At 44.3% G+C, this 17,932-nt stretch overlaps 2 long non-coding RNA genes across 2 annotated transcripts in view; both read left to right on the forward strand.

Moving 5' to 3' along the window:
- Nucleotides 1-16,503, forward strand: part of LOC308472852 — a 360,690-nt gene extending 344,187 nt beyond the window's left edge. Inside the window, exon 4 of the long non-coding RNA XR_013983775.1 lies at nucleotides 16,458-16,503. This is a non-coding gene — a long non-coding RNA (uncharacterized lncRNA). The remainder of the gene's footprint in view (nucleotides 1-16,457) is intronic.
- LOC308473151 lies at nucleotides 1,340-3,627 on the forward strand. Its single transcript, XR_013983954.1, has 3 exons — nucleotides 1,340-1,405; nucleotides 2,910-3,020; nucleotides 3,592-3,627. It is a non-coding gene; the product is annotated as an uncharacterized lncRNA (long non-coding RNA).
- Nucleotides 16,504-17,932: the final 1,429 nt, after the last annotated feature.

The following is a 17,932-nucleotide window of genomic DNA, read 5'->3' on the forward strand; positions in this document are numbered from 1 at the left end:
AATGCAGGCTGCGCAGCCATCCCAGAAGCCAGAACAGCAAGAGGGATTGCTGCTTTCACTGCGTAGCGATCCCTCTTGCTGTTCTGGCTTCTGAGATTCAGAATGTTTTTTTTCTTGTTTTCCTCCTCCAAAAACTAGGTGCGTCTTGTGGTCTGGTGCGTCTTATAGAGCAAAAAATACGGTAAATAGAAATGCAATGTATCTCTCCAAAGTAGGTTAAACTGTGACCAGGTGACTGCTACTCATTCATCTGTCCAGGTACTTAACTTCTGAAACCTTACCTTCTTAGCGTTCTTTACGTTTAAACTGGATTTGTACTGGACAACCCTTTGGACTGAGAACATGTGGACTGAGAACAAGACAAAGCTTTGGAATAAACTATTTTGGTTCAATAAAGTTGACTGAAGTATCTTACCTACACCTGAAAGTAGTTCCCATAATTGCCAGGTGTACGGAATGTGAATTAAGTTCATTTTGGGGTAGAACTTTCATCTTCAAGTTCTTTCCCCTTCATGTATTTTTCACTCTTTAAGCTTAAAGATAGTTGCTGGGGGGAAATAAACAATTTGCATTTCACCGTGGGTTTTTAAAAAAACGTTTCCTTTGTCTTCTTAAATATGCTTTGCACTTTAGCACAGCGGCTTGTAACATTCTGAATGCTGAGAAAATTTGCCGAAGGTGGTCTGAATGAACTGTGAACTGAACAGGAACAAAACTGGTTCATTTTGTAAAGGGAGGAGCATGAATTGGAACAGGTTCATTTTGGGGTATATTGAAATTGATTGACACCTAGTTTCTTTTTAAAATGAGCACCGCAGAGGAGTTAAAGCAGGCCTCTCTTCACATATCTGGAAAAGATGGATGCAGAATCCCACAAAACTACACAGAGGGTCCCCAATTTCTAACACTGACTTCTCGTTCCGTATTGCCCTTTGACTATACTTAGCATTTTCCAGAACATGGACCATAGGAAATATTTTCAGGACATACTATTTTTGGGCAGCTGGAGAGAGACAGCATGCTATCAGTGGTGTGTGTGTGTGTGTGTGTGTGTGTGTGTGAGAGAGAGAGAGAGAGAGAGTTCATGAAAGTGAGAATGATCTTTAACTGAGTCTCGTTGTCCCACCCCAGACATTTATATACATCAGTGAAACTCAGCTGAGTCATTTTTCACATGGGTGGAAGCAGCTGCTGGCCACCTCATTATACAGCAGCTCACAATGGAGTCGTTCATTTTCCAAATAGTGGAGCTTTTGTGGCGGAAGAATCCTAAGAACCGAGGGCCATGTTTGCATGTTATAGTTCAAGTATACTGTGTGGCTTTATAATCACAGGATAAGGGAGAAGGCACCCACTGGCTGTGAATGGAAGTATTTTTCATCGCATTTGTATCCAAGTTGCTGAGGTTGGCATGCACTGGGGTTTTCCTTGCTTTATCCTCAAGACAACACTGTGAGGCAAGTGAGGCTGAGAAAGAGCACATAGCCACCAGCATTTCACTGAGGAAAACAGGGCAAGTTTTTGTGTCTGCCGAGCCGAAAGTTGGAATTGGAAGCTGGTGGAGTGAAATGCAGGGTTTCTGAAACCAGGGGAGTGTCCTTTCTGGAAAGAAATTCCTCAAACATTTGTAGGGATGGGGCCTGCCATAGAGGTGGTAGTGGTGGCAGCAGCAGCAGCAGCAGCAGCTATAGTGGTAGTCTTTCTATCCTTAATGTTTTAAAACTTAATTCTGGTGCCTCAGGCGGTAGCTGAGTGGCCATCAGCTATCAGTCACCATTTTCTGCCCAGATTGTGAATCATTCTAGGGGAATTGGGGAGGAAATTATTTATAATGAGGCTTTTGCCTGTTCCTTAAGTCTGTCTTCCTCCTACCGAATGCTAAATCGCCACAACCATTTACAAAGTTCTTTATCTTTACATTGGATTTGGGCCACACAGCCCTTCAAACAGAGGACTCCTTCAGTCAGAGGAGTGTCCTCTGTAAATTAGGAGACCTGGTTCCCCTGCACTGAGGATATCAGATCTCAGGTTCTGAGCCTCAGGAAGTGACACAGCAACTCTAAAGCCATGCCTCTCCAAGGAAAGCCTGTATTTCTCAAACTTGGGTCGCCATCTGTTGTTGAACTACAGTTCCCATCATCCCTGACCACTGGACCTGCCAGCTAGGGATGATGGGAGTTGTAGTCCAACAACAGCTGGAGAACCAAGTTTGAGAAACACTGCTCTAGGCTGTCCTGTCTGTAGGAGCCACTGCCTTGCTATCTAGGGAGCAATTGCCAATATGTCTAGGATCCTGACTCTAATTGCCTTTTCCTGTCTGGGAAACTTCCTATGTCATAATTAATATCTGCTCATTCACCCTGATTTTGTATAATTATTACTTCCTGGCCTGTGAGTCTCCTGGTGCGGTGAAGAAGGATGGGTCTGTTGCCTTTTGTGTAACTTCCAGCTCAGCTGAGGGAGTTTACAACTCACAATTTATCTGTGCCTCCCCTAGCTTCTAATTTGGGAAGAGGGGTGGGTGGGTGTGAAATGCACATTGTGGGTCAAAGCCTGTCCCACTCTGTGAACCCTGAGACCTCCGAGTATAGGGCGGTATAATAATAATAATAATAATAATAATAATAATAATAATAATACTCTCCCCCCAAAAGAGGGGGTATCTGTGGTTCCACTATACAAATGCACACATTTCGGCTCTGCAGGTTAAAAGGCTACAGACTTAATTTGTCACAACTTGAGAGTTTGTGTTCTTTTCACAGCGCAATCCTATGCTTGTTTAGTCTGAAGTAAGCCCCTTATGTTCAACAGGGCTTACTTCCAGATCATAGGAATGTATCATAGGACTGATCATAGGATTGTAGCCCAAACAGTTATTTTCTATGTTAATATATGTATTTTTTCTGAAGCAAATAATGTTTGTTCGAGTCTGACTGTGTTGTCCTGAGATTCAAGTGGATCTATCCAGGCACTGCTTTGCTGCGTGGTTCATGCTTGAAAGAAGCTTCAGTTAGTTTGGGGTATCTAAAGACCTCTTGACCAGAAATGACATTGGATATAATAATAATCAATAGAAAATATTATTTGTACCCGGCCAATCTGACTAGGTTGTTTCCAGCGTATACAGAAACATAACAAAACATTAAACATTAAAAACTTCCCTCTATGGGGCTGCCTTCAGATGTCTTCTAAAAGTTGTATCTCTTTCACATCTGATGGGAGGGCGTTCCACAGTGTGGGCGCCACTACTGAGAAGGCCCTCTGACTGGTTCTCTGTAGCTTCAATGTCTCACAGTGAAGAAACTGCCAGAAGGCCCTTGGAGGTAGACCTCAGTGTCCAGGCTAAGTGATTGTTGTGGAGCCTCTCCTTCAGATATACAGGGCCAAAGCCATTTGAGGTTTTAAAGGTCAGCACCAACAATTGTGCTTGGAAATGTACTGTGAGCCAATGTAAGTATATGATGTTTTACTGGCAGAATCCAGCATAGGCACACTTACATCTGCTTGAAAGCAATGACTTTAAAGCTCTAGATTCAAGGGGCTTATCTATGCTGAACACAATACTGAATTGTGGCTGCTGTTTTTCTCCAGAACCCAGAGTTCCCTAGGTTCTGGTTCTGTCTCTGATTGCGTCTGTCAAGATTGCGTCTCATGCTAAAGCCTTGCAACAACACGACACTCTCAGGAAATCTCCCTGGCAGTTTTGAAAATGGAACTTACAAGTCATTTGCTCTCAAAAGTCAATTGCCTATGGTTTAAGAGGGACACAACCCAGCGACCTGGAGCATTGGGGGTGGGGGGTGGGGGCTTCGACTGGTTCATGATGCTCATCGCAAAATGTGCTAATGTAATGCAAAGAGGCATTTATTTTTCAATTGAATTCCTAACCCTGGAAACTTGGACGATGTTAATCTTGGTTAATAAATGCATTGCTTTGCTCCCGTGCAAATGGCTTCAGCATTTATTGGAGCAGAACAGCCTTTGCAGCAGCTTGCGTTCGGTGTGCTGGGGTGGGGGGGATGGATACAAGATTGATAGAGACACCTCATTTAAGAATACATTGCCTTGAGCTATGTTATAACTAATGTACATACATCAACATTTATTGAACATACTGTGCACCCTTGGTAGAATGTTCTGGGATAAGCTTTTCCTCTGAATTATCATAGTATATGTTAAAGAAATGCTTACGGCAAACAGAGATCTCTCGGCGTTAGCCTTCGCCCGCAGTCCCCTGTGGCCCCACATCTACTTCTCACTAGGCAGGATTACACTTCCGTTGCCTGCGATGCACGTCAGTTAGCTTTACCTGTGCCATATCCCTTGGGGGAGGGGGAGGGAAGGTGCACTTTGATTTTACACTGTTTGCCTCAACTAAGGCTTGTCTGAATTTTGGAACTGGGCCAGGGAGATGGGCATGAAAAGCCTTTCTCAGCCTTGCAGCATCGTCTGTGCCCTTGAGCAAATCCCACCTCACAAAGAAGCTTGAGAAGAACATAGTATATAACTGCTCTTCTGAGCTTTTGGGAATCGTAGCATCATCAGATTGTAGAGTCAGAAGGGACCCTGAGGATCATCTGGTCCAACCCTCTGCAATATGCAGCTGACCCATACGGGGATTGAACCTGCAACCTTGGCATCATCAGCACCATGCTCTAGCCAACTGAGCTAAGTAGGATGAGATACAAATAAATAAAGGAATTAATGAATAATCTTCCTATAAGCTGGAAGGGGATACTGTGAATGTGCTTTGAATTAATTAATTTATTCATTACATTTATATCCCGCCTTTTTCTCCAAGGAGTTCAAAGTAGTTTACATGGTTCTCCTCCTCCGTATTTAATCCTCACAAGAACCCTGTGAGGTAGCTGTGGTTGAGGGGGATTTGAACCCTGGTTTCCCATCGTAGTCCAACCCTCTAACTACTACAACACACTGGCTCTTCGATTTTGTGTAGCCGGTGGTTTGGTTCTAGTCAATTTCCTTCTTTGCTGTAACATCTCTGCTGGATTATTATCTCTACTGTTAATCTTCAAAGCCCTAATTAGTTTATGTAAAGTTTCTTATCCTTCCATATATACCTGGCTGGACCCTATGATAATCTCCAGAACCCAACTTTGGTGATGTTGGTGCCTACTAAGGAGAGGGTCTTGTTTATGGCAGCGACCCAATTGTATAATGCCTTCTCCAGAGAGGTCCGCTTGGCACCCACACTGTGGTCCTTGGATAAAAAAGAACGCAAAAGAGCCCTGCCCCACACATTCCTCAAAAGTTGCAGGGATCACAGGCTGCTCATGGACTGCCTTCATGCTTCTCGTGAAAGCAAAGGCTAAATCAGTAAAGGGTAGCTGTGGGAAGGAGGGAAGCAATTGAGAAACAAAATGTCCACTGGGGAAGAGTTAAGCAACCCACTGCCACAGTCCCTCCTGAAGATCACAAGCTGCTTTTGTTTTTAAAACAAGAACAAACCATCAGGAATATGTTCAAATCTGCATATGAAGTCTAGCTTTGTTCTTCACCGGGAACTAAAAATGGAAGGAAACAGAGCTGATTGGTATGTCCGAAAGATCAAGCAACACCGAGGAGGAATGCTGGCCTGGCCTCAATTTATTCCCGGGGGGGGGGGTAGACCCAATTGGCTGGTTGGGCCCGCCCCCTGGGGAATCCCAGGCCCCAGACTGGCCTGCCATTGGCCTTTCCACAGGTAGGCAGGCAACCTTTCCCAGGTCGGCTGCCAGATCTTGGACCCTGGGCAACCTCACCTGACCATTGAAGTTAAGCGGATTTTTAAATCATTTGATTAACAGGTTTTACAGATGAACTCTTGAGGAAAGTAGTAGCTAGTATGAGTCAGTGAGACCTGATTATCCCAAACGACCTCAAATGGATGTTGTGAAAATAAAATGGGGGAGAAAACCCAATGTTCCTTAGAAGAAGGATTGGATTTTAAAAGAGGGAGAGAAGCTGTTGATGAAAAACAATTCAAAATTAGCAATTTCTTCCTGCAACATCCTATGCCAAAGCAGCCTTTTAGGCAGTGATCTCTGATCATCCCACTCCATCTCCTAATTCAGGGTTAATTAGTGCAAAAGTTAGATAAGATCGGAAGGCAATCGTTTCAACATTTCCATGTTTTGCTTGAAAGCTCTCCCAGCCCTGTAGCTGATGAAGTTGGATGTTAAAATGCTAACAGCTTTTAATAGATTCAAGATGAGTGGGATCATGTAAAGAAATCATGAGTAATATGAGTAGGTTATATATTAAATATTTGGCTTTAATATTGCTAATATCTTAGAAAATATGTTCCCAGTTGAAATATGTTATTTCATCAGCAAATAAATGAGACAGTGATCTCTTCATCTCATAATTGTGTGCCCCCCCCCACTTTATCTTCTGTAGTTTTTATATTTGATTGAAGAACTGTGATTTCTCTTGTGTTGGCTTTATATAGAAGGGTGCAGCACTGTGTGATGCAGTGCAGATAAGGGAGAGCAAACGCTGACCGAATTAGCCATGTGGTCTACAGAGGCACATCTATGGAATTTCTATATGTAAATATTTAATACGGCAGCCTTCTTGGCTGGTATGCTATGCTTGCAGAAAAAGGTGATCTTGGAATATATTACATGCACGGTTACCCTCCCTAATAATAATGCAGTGAAGACAGGGATTGGTTGGCATTTTGGTATGGGTCATAGGAGCCAGCTTCTAGGGGGCGAGGTCCCTTCGTGTCTCCATATAATATTTGAGGGGGCTGAGCCCCCCCCCCGTTGATGAGCAAATGGCATTCATGTGTCATGTTTCATGATCAATTATGTGGGGGATTACCCCCCCCCCAAAATATTTTATTCAAATTGGCACCCCTGGTATGTCTACTGAATTACACCAGTAGCCTTCAGGTACATTGCAATTTGTTGTTTAGTCGTTTAGTCGTGTCCGACTCTTCGTGACCCCATGGACCAGAGCACGTCAGGCACTCCTGTCTTCCACTGCCTCCCACAGTTTGGTCAAACTCATGCTGGTAGCTTTGAGAACACTGTCCAACCATCTCGTCCTCTGTCGTCCCCTTCTCCTTGTGCCCTCAATCTTTCCCAACATCAGGGTCTTTTCCAGGGAGTCTTCTCTTCTCATGAGGTGGCCAAAGTATTGGAGCCTCAGCTTCAGGATCTGTCCTTCCAGTGAGCACTCAGGGCTGATTTCCTTCAGAATGGAGAGGTTTGATCTTCTTGCAGTCCATGGGACTCTCAAGAGGCATCTTCAAAATGGAAAGAGTTTAGCTTATACAGTATGCCTTTCCAATAGCATCCTTTCTGGTAGTTTGCAGATGCAGCTCACTGGATGGGGCAGAGCTGCTGCACTAGTTTCATGGCAGGCGGGTCAATGTTGCTTACCAGGAGAGAGAGGGGGGAGGCAGTGGGGGGGGGAGGTAGGTGCAGTAGAACCACACCACCAGGGATGCCTGCTCTTGTCAGTGGGTTCCTTGCTGGAGTGTGAGCCCTCAATCAATGCCCACCGAACCAACTCTTGACTGGGCTCAGGCTAGCTTGTTGGCTTCCCTGCAGCCTCTGCAGTCGCAGCTGAATTTTTAAAGATGTATCCCACAGTTGATGGACTTCAAAGTTCTGGCAGTAGCCACTGTGTTGCCAACAAGAACGCCGAAGTGAAAAGGGCTTTTACTATTGAGACAGGAGAGCTTTTATTCACCTCTGGACACAGCACAGGGCTTCCATGACACTCCTGTGATGTCATCTCCCCTTGTAGCCAGTAGGAGCCTGCGTCATCTGTGTGAGCCATACAGCAACGATGTAGATTATTTCACATCAAATGTACCGCAGATGGTGACCAGCTGGGGAGCCAGATTTATTATTTCTTAAAATGTATCATCCCTTGTAAAATATCTTAATCGCTATCAGTCTCTGCAAATGCCTGGCTGGTTGACAGAGCGAGCTGCCTTCAATCTGCAAAGGGTAGCTACAAGTCGTACAAAAATGCTGCAGCTCCCTACAAAATTCTCACACCTTTTATTTTGTGGACGGCTATTGCTGCAGTGTTTTCTTCCCGCACTTCCTTTTCTGTAACTCAAAACAACGCTGTAACCAAGCATGCAAAGAAGCAGACATGGATCAAAGTTCACCTTCTGTTCAGTCCATTGAACTCATGTAAGGATATGATGCAAGTCTCAGAAGAGTTTCGGAATTGCTATTTGTTTTATCTGGGGGGGTTACTCTGCCCTTTTATAACCAGAATGGAAAACTACTATTATTTCCTTTGCAGAGCTCAGTGGTTAGAAAACAAAGTAATCAGAAACTGGGCGGTTCACTCCCCAAAGTAAAATCAAGCTGGTAAATGCAGTAAGAGTAAGCAGTGCAAATGAAAAGAATGAAGGTTAGGAATGGCGTTTTGGAGGAGGGGCAATGGGAGGGACACTGTGCTGCAAGCCAAAGAGCTGGGAACTGTATTCATTGTTGCAGCAACATTAAGGAGGTGAATGTTGAGCCTCAACAAGGAGGAGGAGGGTGGAGAATCCATTTTCGGCATGGTTGCATATAGTGGTGGATCGCTGAACCACGGGCACCCTTGTGGACCTGGTTGGTGCTGTTGGTGCTGTTGTTTTTGCTGCCAATTTTCGGCCACAACTGCAGCATATATTTAAAGCACTTTACCGCATCACTTTAACTGTCATGGCTTCCCACAAATAATCCTGGGAAATGCAGTTTAAGTGTGTTGAGAGTTGCTTTGAGACAATTATGCCCCACGCAGAGCTATAGTTCCCAGAGTGGTTTAGCAACCAATCCCTCTTCCTAGGGAACTCCCTTTAACCTGAAATCTCACATTCAAGCACCGCTTATTGTGCAGCATTTATTGAACATCACTATCGGATCACTTACTTTATTTAGTGCCCTCAGTGAATTAACCCCCTTTGCTGTCTTAAAAATAAATGCTCGTGCTATATGGTTTGGGAACCAACTGTCCTAAAGCCTGTCTACTATATGGGCCTTTGAGGAATTGAGAAGGGTTATCAAAAAGTTAAACTCAATTTCCTTGAGGAGAATCCCAAGCTGGTTCTGCTCCTAGTCAGTCTCACCTACAAGGTTAAAAGCTTACTTTGGGATCTAGGTAGGTGGAGACCCATCTGGCTTTCTATAAAAATGAAACAACCAAAATTCAGTTCTTCCCACCATCAAATTTAAATATTCCTTAATATGAAAAACCGTTGGTTTATTTCTCTGCAATTTGGCAGGTTTCTTACCCAGTAGTCTTTCCTTGTGTCTGTAATTTTCTGATCAATTGCCCACAAAAAATATGGGCAATTCTCTTGCAGGTCAATCTTCTGAAATTTGACAGGTATCATATCCTCAGAAGGGGTGATCTTTTCTGCAAATTTCATAGAAATACATTTTGAAATAAACACATAAATAAATTAAAATGAAATAAGCAGGCTTTGTCCTCTGTGGAGGGGCTAATATGTTGCATGCCTGCGAATTCCATCCACTTCTGTCAAAATGAGGAAAATGTTACAGCCATTTTTTAAAAAAATAAACTGTCATAATGAAGTGTGTTTGTGTGTGAAGTTGTTTCAGATGGACCCTGCATCTAATGAGCCAACCTACAAAGTGCCTCATACCAATAGAGACTGTTTTCTGAAGTGCTGACTCAGATGAATATTGTGGTTGGTGCACACACCTATTACCTATCACCCTTGAGGTTATATCTAAAGTGAAGTGTGACTGGTGAAATCTTGTGAGACGTTGAACCAAATACAGCCTGATGGTCATGTATTGTGTCTGACCAAGTACTTGACATCCTCAGTCCCCCACCCAGGTATGCTGCAAAAATGAGAGACTTTCAAGCCTCTGGGAGGCCACAATGGCTAGAAGGTTCATAGCCCATATGTTAGCAAATACTGGTACAAATCAGAACACAGCATTGCACAGTAAAACATATATCATTGATATTAAATCACATTTCTTTCCAGTCGCTTTATTGGAGTAGAATTTCATACACTTTTATTATTGGGTTGAAGAAACTATTTCAATTCTCTGCGGTCTCCCACTACATCTTTGCCATGATTTCTATTCCAGAAATGGAAGCCTGGAAGAGAGCATTGGGACCCCTCACCCTACCCTGGGAGAAGCAGTAGGGGCTGAAAGTGGGCAGCAGGGTGTTGCTAAGCAGACTTCCCAATGCTGCACATTACTACCAGTTGCTGAGAGGAGGTTTAAGGCAGTGGCGAGCTTGGTGAGGGTGTGTGGTGGAGCAAATCAAATGCTCCTGCCACTGCGCCCACACCACACTGAGCTCTCCTCCTTTCCCTCCTGTGGAGCCAGTGTGGTGTAGTGGTTAAGAGCGGTAGTCTTGTAATCTGGGGAACTGGGTTCGCGTCTCCGCTCCTCCACGTGCAGCTGCTGGGTGACCTTGGGCCAGACACACTTCTTTGAAGTCTCTCAGCCCCACTCACCTCACAGAGGGTTTGTTGTGAGGGAGGAAGGGAAAGGAGAATGTTAGCCGCTTTGAGACTCCTTAAAGGGAGTGAAGGGTGGGATATCAAATCCAAACTCCTCCTCCTCCTCCTCTTCTTCTTCTTCTTCTTCTTCTTCTTCTTCTTCTCCTTCTCCTCCTCCTCCTCCTCTTCCTCTCGGTAACTGGCAGCAACATGTGGCATTGGAAAGCCAGAGTTGCAATGCTGTGCTGCGCTGCCAACCATTACTGCTTCTACCCCCTCCTGACTACATGTTTAAAACTCTAATTAAACTGTGCAAGACCACCACCACCCCACTGGCAATTCCATTTGGGGCCCAGATGCAGGTCAGATTAGCACCACATCAGGACTCAGAGAGAGAGAGAGAGAGAAGACATCAAACAAACAGACCAAATTAGAATCCTCATAACAGCAAGACTCTGTATCTTATACATAACTGTGCCCTCTTTAGATACAGAGTCTTGCTGTTATGAGGATCCAACTGCTTCTTTTTTCAGAAACCACATTAAAGAACATGTGCTGGACAGCTGCAACACCGAAGCTGATGAGTTTGCTTATGATCCTGGTGGTTGGCGCATCGAAGGAAATTCTTGGATCTGTTTGAACCAAACAACAGATCCATGAATATAATTTAGTGCCGATGTCACATATTTGAACAATAGTAATGCACATTGCTCTTCCCAAGTTATCAAGAATTCAACAAGTGCTAATTGTTTATTGCACTTTGTTTTCTACATTTCATTACATTTCCCTGATGAAATACTTTTCTTCTGGAAGTAGATTAAATGACTGTGTTGACAGGGCAGCTTAGAAAGGCAGGAAATCAATCTTCTGGTGAGTTAGTCAAGTGATACATTGCTCTCCACACTCTGAGGAGACTGCAACAACAGCCTATTTCTAGATAAAATATTGTTTTAAAGTAATAATGCACAAATATGCTTGTCCTTTACGTTCCATGAAGCTGAGTGGTAATTTGATGTTACAGTATTAGCATATGGGACTGTGATCCATCACGGCAATACAGTATGTGCCTGAGACTGGTGGTTCATGAACAGTTCCATTGCAATTGTCACACTGCTAAGTACTGAAAAACATTGCTGCATCAGGGCAAGAGGGTGTGGAATAATCATTAAGTGGAACCTCTGAATGCAAATATGATCATCTGCTGGAAGATTACATAGCTTGCTGGAACATGGCCCAGTTGTGTGTGTGTTTAAATGATTTAATCATAGATGCAGACCACTGGTGGTCCTCCACACAGACATGAGTGTCATAAAATCATGCAGGGTGGGATGCTGATATATGGCTCTGGTTGGCTCATCATTTGGAGAAGCCCTGCCAAATATTTCCGTATTGTATCAATTTTGTTTTAATACAGGCAACCACAAAAATGTGATGGATAATTCTGATACAAAAACATAATAATTTTAATGGCCAAATAAAAGCAAATGGAACATCTGTGGATTTTTCTAATCTGTCATCATCTAAGATTAGATTTATGGGTTTAGCAGATTGTGAATCACTAATGGTTGTGTATTTTGCTTATTTACCTGCAGCGCACAGTTTTTAAAAAATGTATATATACAAGATTTAGGGAGCAATGGGATGAGTGGATATCATCTTAGGTACAGCTGGAGATATGCCGGCATCAGCGGCGTAGCGTGAGTTGTCAGCACCCGGGGCAAGGCAAGTAATTTGCGCCCCCTAACCCGGGGCAAGGCAAGTAATTTGCGCCCCCCCAACCCCTAACCTGCCGATCTGAGTCGAGTTGCTGCTGGCGCTGCCGCCCAAACCACGCCGCTTGCCCGGAGGAGGAGGGGGGCAGAGAGGCGAGGAAAATGCAACATGGCCCAGCAGCTGCAGCAGCAGCAGCGGAGGCGGGGCTGTGAGGAGGGGCTGCCTGGCACGTCCTCCGCGGCCCTGACGCGCGGGGCTGAGAGCCGCTGCCTGCCGGACGCCTTCAGCCCGGGCGCGCGCACAGCTCGTCGGTTCCACGAGACATGGGGCTCTGCTACAGCCTGCGCCCGAGGCTCTTCGGCGACTCCGGAGGCAGCGAGCGCGCCCCCCCAGATGTTGCACCCGGTGCGGCCGGCCCCCCCTGGCACCCCCCACGCTACGCCACTGGCCGGCATATCTCCAACATCTCGGCTCAACTGGGACCCAGCCTGGTGGATCTTAAGATGGTGTAAGCCCTGAAGAAGAGGCATGTTTGGTGCAGGACCAGAGAGGGGGAGACTCAGGCTGGATTCTAAGCCTGTTGAGCTCAGTCTCATGACCTGGGAACCCTATGCAAATTAAGCCAACAAAAAGGGTGGCATAACACCATTTAAAGGCTTGTTTCCCCTTTGCTAGTTAGTCCAGCCCAGCCAATAGTAGCCATGCTCCAGAATGGAGGTTGGATCTGGCATACTTTACCCTGGCTTAATTTACCAGGATTGGTTTGTTACAATTTTAAAAATCTCAGCTTTCTTTAAGAATGTTTCTAGCCCTTAATGGCTGTTAGAGCAGCAGGATTTGGCCAGCATATTGTTGCGATGGGCAAACTCATCTGTTTTCCAGTGCATGATATTGCCGCATGTGTGCTAAAGGTGCCATATGCATGTGCAATATTGAATTGTCTTCCAGGTGTTATAATTTGGTTTCACCTGCCTGACAATTACAGCATAGCACTGGAAATGACTAAGACATCCACTATCCCTTTGTCCCCAAACAAATGCTCCTGAAATAAAATTAGGTTCTCTAAATTTGTATGGGGACACCACCCATATAAATGTCTGTAAGAAAGCATAAAGGGAATTGAGCCATACAGTGGTACCTCGGGTTAAGAACTTAATTCGTTCTGGAGGTCCGTTCTTAACCTGAAACTGTTCTTAACCTGAGGTACCACTTTAGCTAATGGGGCCTCCCACTGCCACCACATGATTTCTGTTCTCATCCAGAAGCAAAGTTCTTAACCCAAGGTACTATTTCTGGGTTAGCGGAGTCTGTAACCTGAAGTGTCTGTAACCCGAGGTACCACTGTATAAATAATATACTCTCCAGTCAATGGACTGCTTGATCAAGGACATTGGTAACATAGTTCATAGCAATGAATTCTAGTTTTGCCCTAGCTTTCCGTAATCCCCCATTTCTCCTGTTTTCTTAGACTATCTGGAATTGATTGTGTCCTGTTAGTTAGGTCAAATGTTTGCCTAGCACTTTGGCTTTGTTACCAATACCTGTGCCCTTCCTCTGCCCTGCTCTTCCAAGAGGCACAAATGACAAAATATACATTAACACTGCTGAGATCTGGTGACACTAAGCCTAAACGGTTACTTGCTGGCAACCGGCATAACATGGTTTTAGATTATTATTACCCATAAGCCTCAGGCAATAAATGCATCTGCCAAAGTTCGGACATCTGTTTGAAATCACTGTGGCAATCATGGGCTGAGATGAAATGTGATAACATCACTCCCCTTTTGCTGAAGCAGGTAGCTGCAATGCAGATGCGCTGGCACAAAAATGAACTTGGGGAGGGGGCTAGAACGGTTCCCTGCTAACAGGGGGAGCTCCTCTCAAGGTTATGCGAGAACACTGTGTTCCAAATGTTAAAAAACACAGTGTGTGGGGGGGACTAAGGATAACCTGTGTGTTTGCACCACTCTCATGCTGCTTCCGGGACGTGGGTGGCGCTGTGGGTTAAACCACAGAACCTAGAGCTTGCCGATCAGAAGGTCGGCTGTTCAAATCACCGCGACGGGGTGAGCTCCCATTGCTCGGTCCCTGCTCCTGCCAACCTGGCAGTTCGAAAGCACGTAAAAGTGCAAGTAGATAAATAGGTACTGCTGCGGCGGGAAGGTAAATGGCGTTTCCATGTGCTGCTCTGGTTTCCCAGAAGCAGCTTAGTCATGCTGGCCACATGACCCGAAAGCTGTACGCCGGCTCCCTCTGCCAATAAAGCGAGATGAGCGCTGCAACCCCAGAGTTGGCCACGACTGGACCTAATGGTCAGGGGTCCCTTTACCTTTACCTTTACCTTTACATTCTGCTTCCAGTGGTGGCTCATGAAGAAGGGTGTGGGGGTAGTGATGTCATATTCGTGGTGGTGGAGCAGTCCTCATTGGGTTGGAAACAGGGTCAGGTGGAGGTGAGATAGCGGGAACTCCAGGTTCATGGTGGTAGCCCGAGGTTCCAGGCCGCCATTGCAGTAAAGCTTTGCTGATCTTACTACCTCATTCCATTTTCAGCACAATGAGCACACTGTTGCCGCCGCTGTTATTAAAATTTGCATACCACGCTATACCAGTAGATCTCAGGGTGGTTCACAATATAAAATCACAATACAGTGGCACCTTGGTTCTCAAACGCCTTGGTACTCAAACATCTTGGAACCCAAACACTGCAAACTTGGAAGGAAGTGTTCCAGTTTGTGAACGTTTTTCGGAAGCTGAACATGCTCTGTTTTGAGTGGTACGCTGAGGTCTGTCTGGTTTTGCTATTTATTTTGTGTTTTCGTTTTTGTGGCTCTTTGTGTGTGTGTGTGTGACTGTGTGGAACCCAGTTCAGCTACTGATGGATTGATTGTGTGACTGCAGTACATTGTTTATTGCTTTCATCTTATGGATCAATGGTCTCGTTAGAGAGTAAAATTCATGTTAAATTGCTGTTTTAGGGGTTGTTTTTAAAAGTCTGGAATGGATTAATCCATTTTGCATTACTTTCTATGGGAAAGTGCCCCTTGGTTTTGGAACACTTTGGTTTTAGAACAGACCTCTGAAACTGATTAAGTTTGAGAACCAAGGTACCGCTGTATATAAAAAACCACAAATTGCATACTAAAGATGAGAACGAACCCCCCTCCCCAATAACCTGCCCTTCCACAACACATTTAAAAGGGCTTTGGATGTCAATGTTTTTGCCTGGAGCCTGAAGTTGCACAACAAAGGCGCTGGATGAGCCCCCCTGGAGAGAGCATTCCACAAACCAGGAGCCACTACCGAAAAGGCCCGTTCTCATGTTGCCACCCTCTGGACCTCTCGTGGAGGAGGTACATGAAGAGAGGCCTCATATGATGATCACGGGGTCCAGGTCAGTTCATATAGACAGAGGTGGTCCTTGAGGTATTGTGGTCCTGAGCCATTTAAGGCTCTATAGGTAAAAAAATCCCCAGCACTTTGAATTCAGTTCAGAAACAAATGGGCAGCCAGAGCAGTTGGGCCAGGATTGGTGTAATATGCTCAAACAGTCTTGCCCCGGTGAGTAACCTGGCTGACGAATTCTGCACTAGCTGAGGTTTCTGAACCATTTTCAGAGGCAGCCCTGCATATAACTCATTGCAATAACTAAACTGTTGCCGCTGGGGGAATGCCACTGCCCCCACTCCCATTTTATGAGCCCTCTCTGGCTGCTTCCAAACATTGGTAGCAGAAAGCAATGCAAGGACCCTTTCAGTTTAAATTACTAGTGAGATACCCCCTTTACACAATGATGGTGGGAAGGGAGGGAGTAATACCGGTCTTGAAGAACACTACCTCTGAGGCAAGTTTGCCCCCAAACATTACTTCTTCCTTTTTTTAACACCCACCCACTCAGAACTAGTATATTTCTTGCAATTCAAATAGTGGCACTTGGATGTTACATTCCATAAGTAAGGCATGTTGGTTCTTTTTAAAGAAATGGTTGTAAATACAGCTTGAAATTTCCCCTATCCATACCAACTGATGGTATTTGTCCAGCTCTATAAATATTTGACTTGTTGTATGGGCAGTTGGCTTGTATGTTGTTGCCTTTTACATGATGCGACAGAAGCCAATTATTTTTTAGTGAACATGCATCTTTCATGTGGTTGAATTTTTTATTAGTCTAAATACAAAATATTTATGTTCCATTACATATTTACAGTCCTGTTCATGAAAAAATAATGGTAATCTCAAAGCAGTAATTCCCCAGAAACTGTTTAAAGGAATGTTCGTCTGCAATTTCCTGTTTCCCACAGTGAGTGAAACTATTTCTCATGGATGTGTGCAGAAGATTGTCTACAGAGTGGTTGCCATAGTCAGCTAGCAGGGAACGCACCTTTGTTGCCTGACTGTGCTTCAAGCAAACACAGCTGGACCTTTGGCTATCGACCTGGACTTTCCCCCTTGAATAAAAATGGATCCAGCTATTTTCTTTTCTTTCTTTGCAACTGTCACATAAGGCTCCATCATAGGAGCCAATTCCTATGGGCCATGAGGGCTTGGCCCACATAATAAAATATTTGAGGGGGCTGGGCCCCCACAAAGTTGATGGGCATTCTCATTCAAATCAAGTGTGTGCACTGTATCATGTGACTGATTAGGCAGAGCAGGCCCTATCTGGGACCCCACAATAATTTATTCAAGTTTGCACCCCTAGGCTCCATTGCGCATGCGTGGGTCACGTTTCTCCGCTTCCACGCATGGACGTGACATCATTTTGACCGTCTGCACATGCGCGAGCAGCGAAAACCGGAAGTTATGCGCTCCGTGGAGCGCAACCTGAAAATACTTATCCTGAAGCGCATTTATCCTGAGGTATGACTATATTAATATACTGCCCTTCATCCGAAGGTCTCAGGGCGGTTCGCAAGATAAAAATACAAATAAATAATTTAGAACAAAAACAAAACAGAGCAAAATAATAACTCCCCTTCTCAAACACACTTAAAAGCCCATAGAATATTAATCAGCCAAAGGCCAAAATATCCTGGGTCAAGCCTATAAATAATTAGCATTGATGATAGCCAATATTATCCATACTCAGACCCATTGAAATAAAGGGAAGAACTTTCATCTCATTAAATTTCACTGGATCTGCTCTGGGTATGATATCAACCCAAACCATTGACTAATTTTGGACTGAGATTTCAGTTTTCTGACCCTGGAACATCTTTCAAATATTTGGGGTTACACTTCTAGTGTCATAACTTGAAGTTGAGCTGTACCAATGACCCATTTTCAATTTCTACAACCTCCCCATCCTCCACCCCCGGGAACAGTCATTAGTTTTCAAACTATTTCCCACCATTGTAATAATTTTGGGATACTATTATAAACTTAATTTCTGCCTGAAATACTTTGATAAAGATTCTAGGAAACGTGTTTGGAGCCTCTTGAAGTAGCCCGCCCTTATTAAAAAAAATTAATTAAACTTATGTCACAAAGCAATCTAATGTAATAGCATTGTTTAGGTGCATATTGGGGCCCATAAGCAAATGTGTATGTGTGTGTGTGTTTAATGAAATTGACAGATGCTATTAGCAAAGTGGTCTTGCTCATACCATTAACAGAAAGCTTGGTATTTGGGGGATTATTTTTTTTTTTTTTTTTTTGGAAAATGTTAATGAAGCCACCTCATTTCATGTTTTCCTCCAGAACACTCCATAAACAGATGTTTCCTTGAATGCTTTTAAAAACCCCGTCGCATTAGAGTACTATTACAGGGAATTTT

This window comes from Podarcis pityusensis (assembly GCF_964106645.2).
Source record: "Podarcis pityusensis genome assembly, chromosome: 3".
Taxonomy (NCBI): domain Eukaryota; kingdom Metazoa; phylum Chordata; class Lepidosauria; order Squamata; family Lacertidae; genus Podarcis; species Podarcis pityusensis.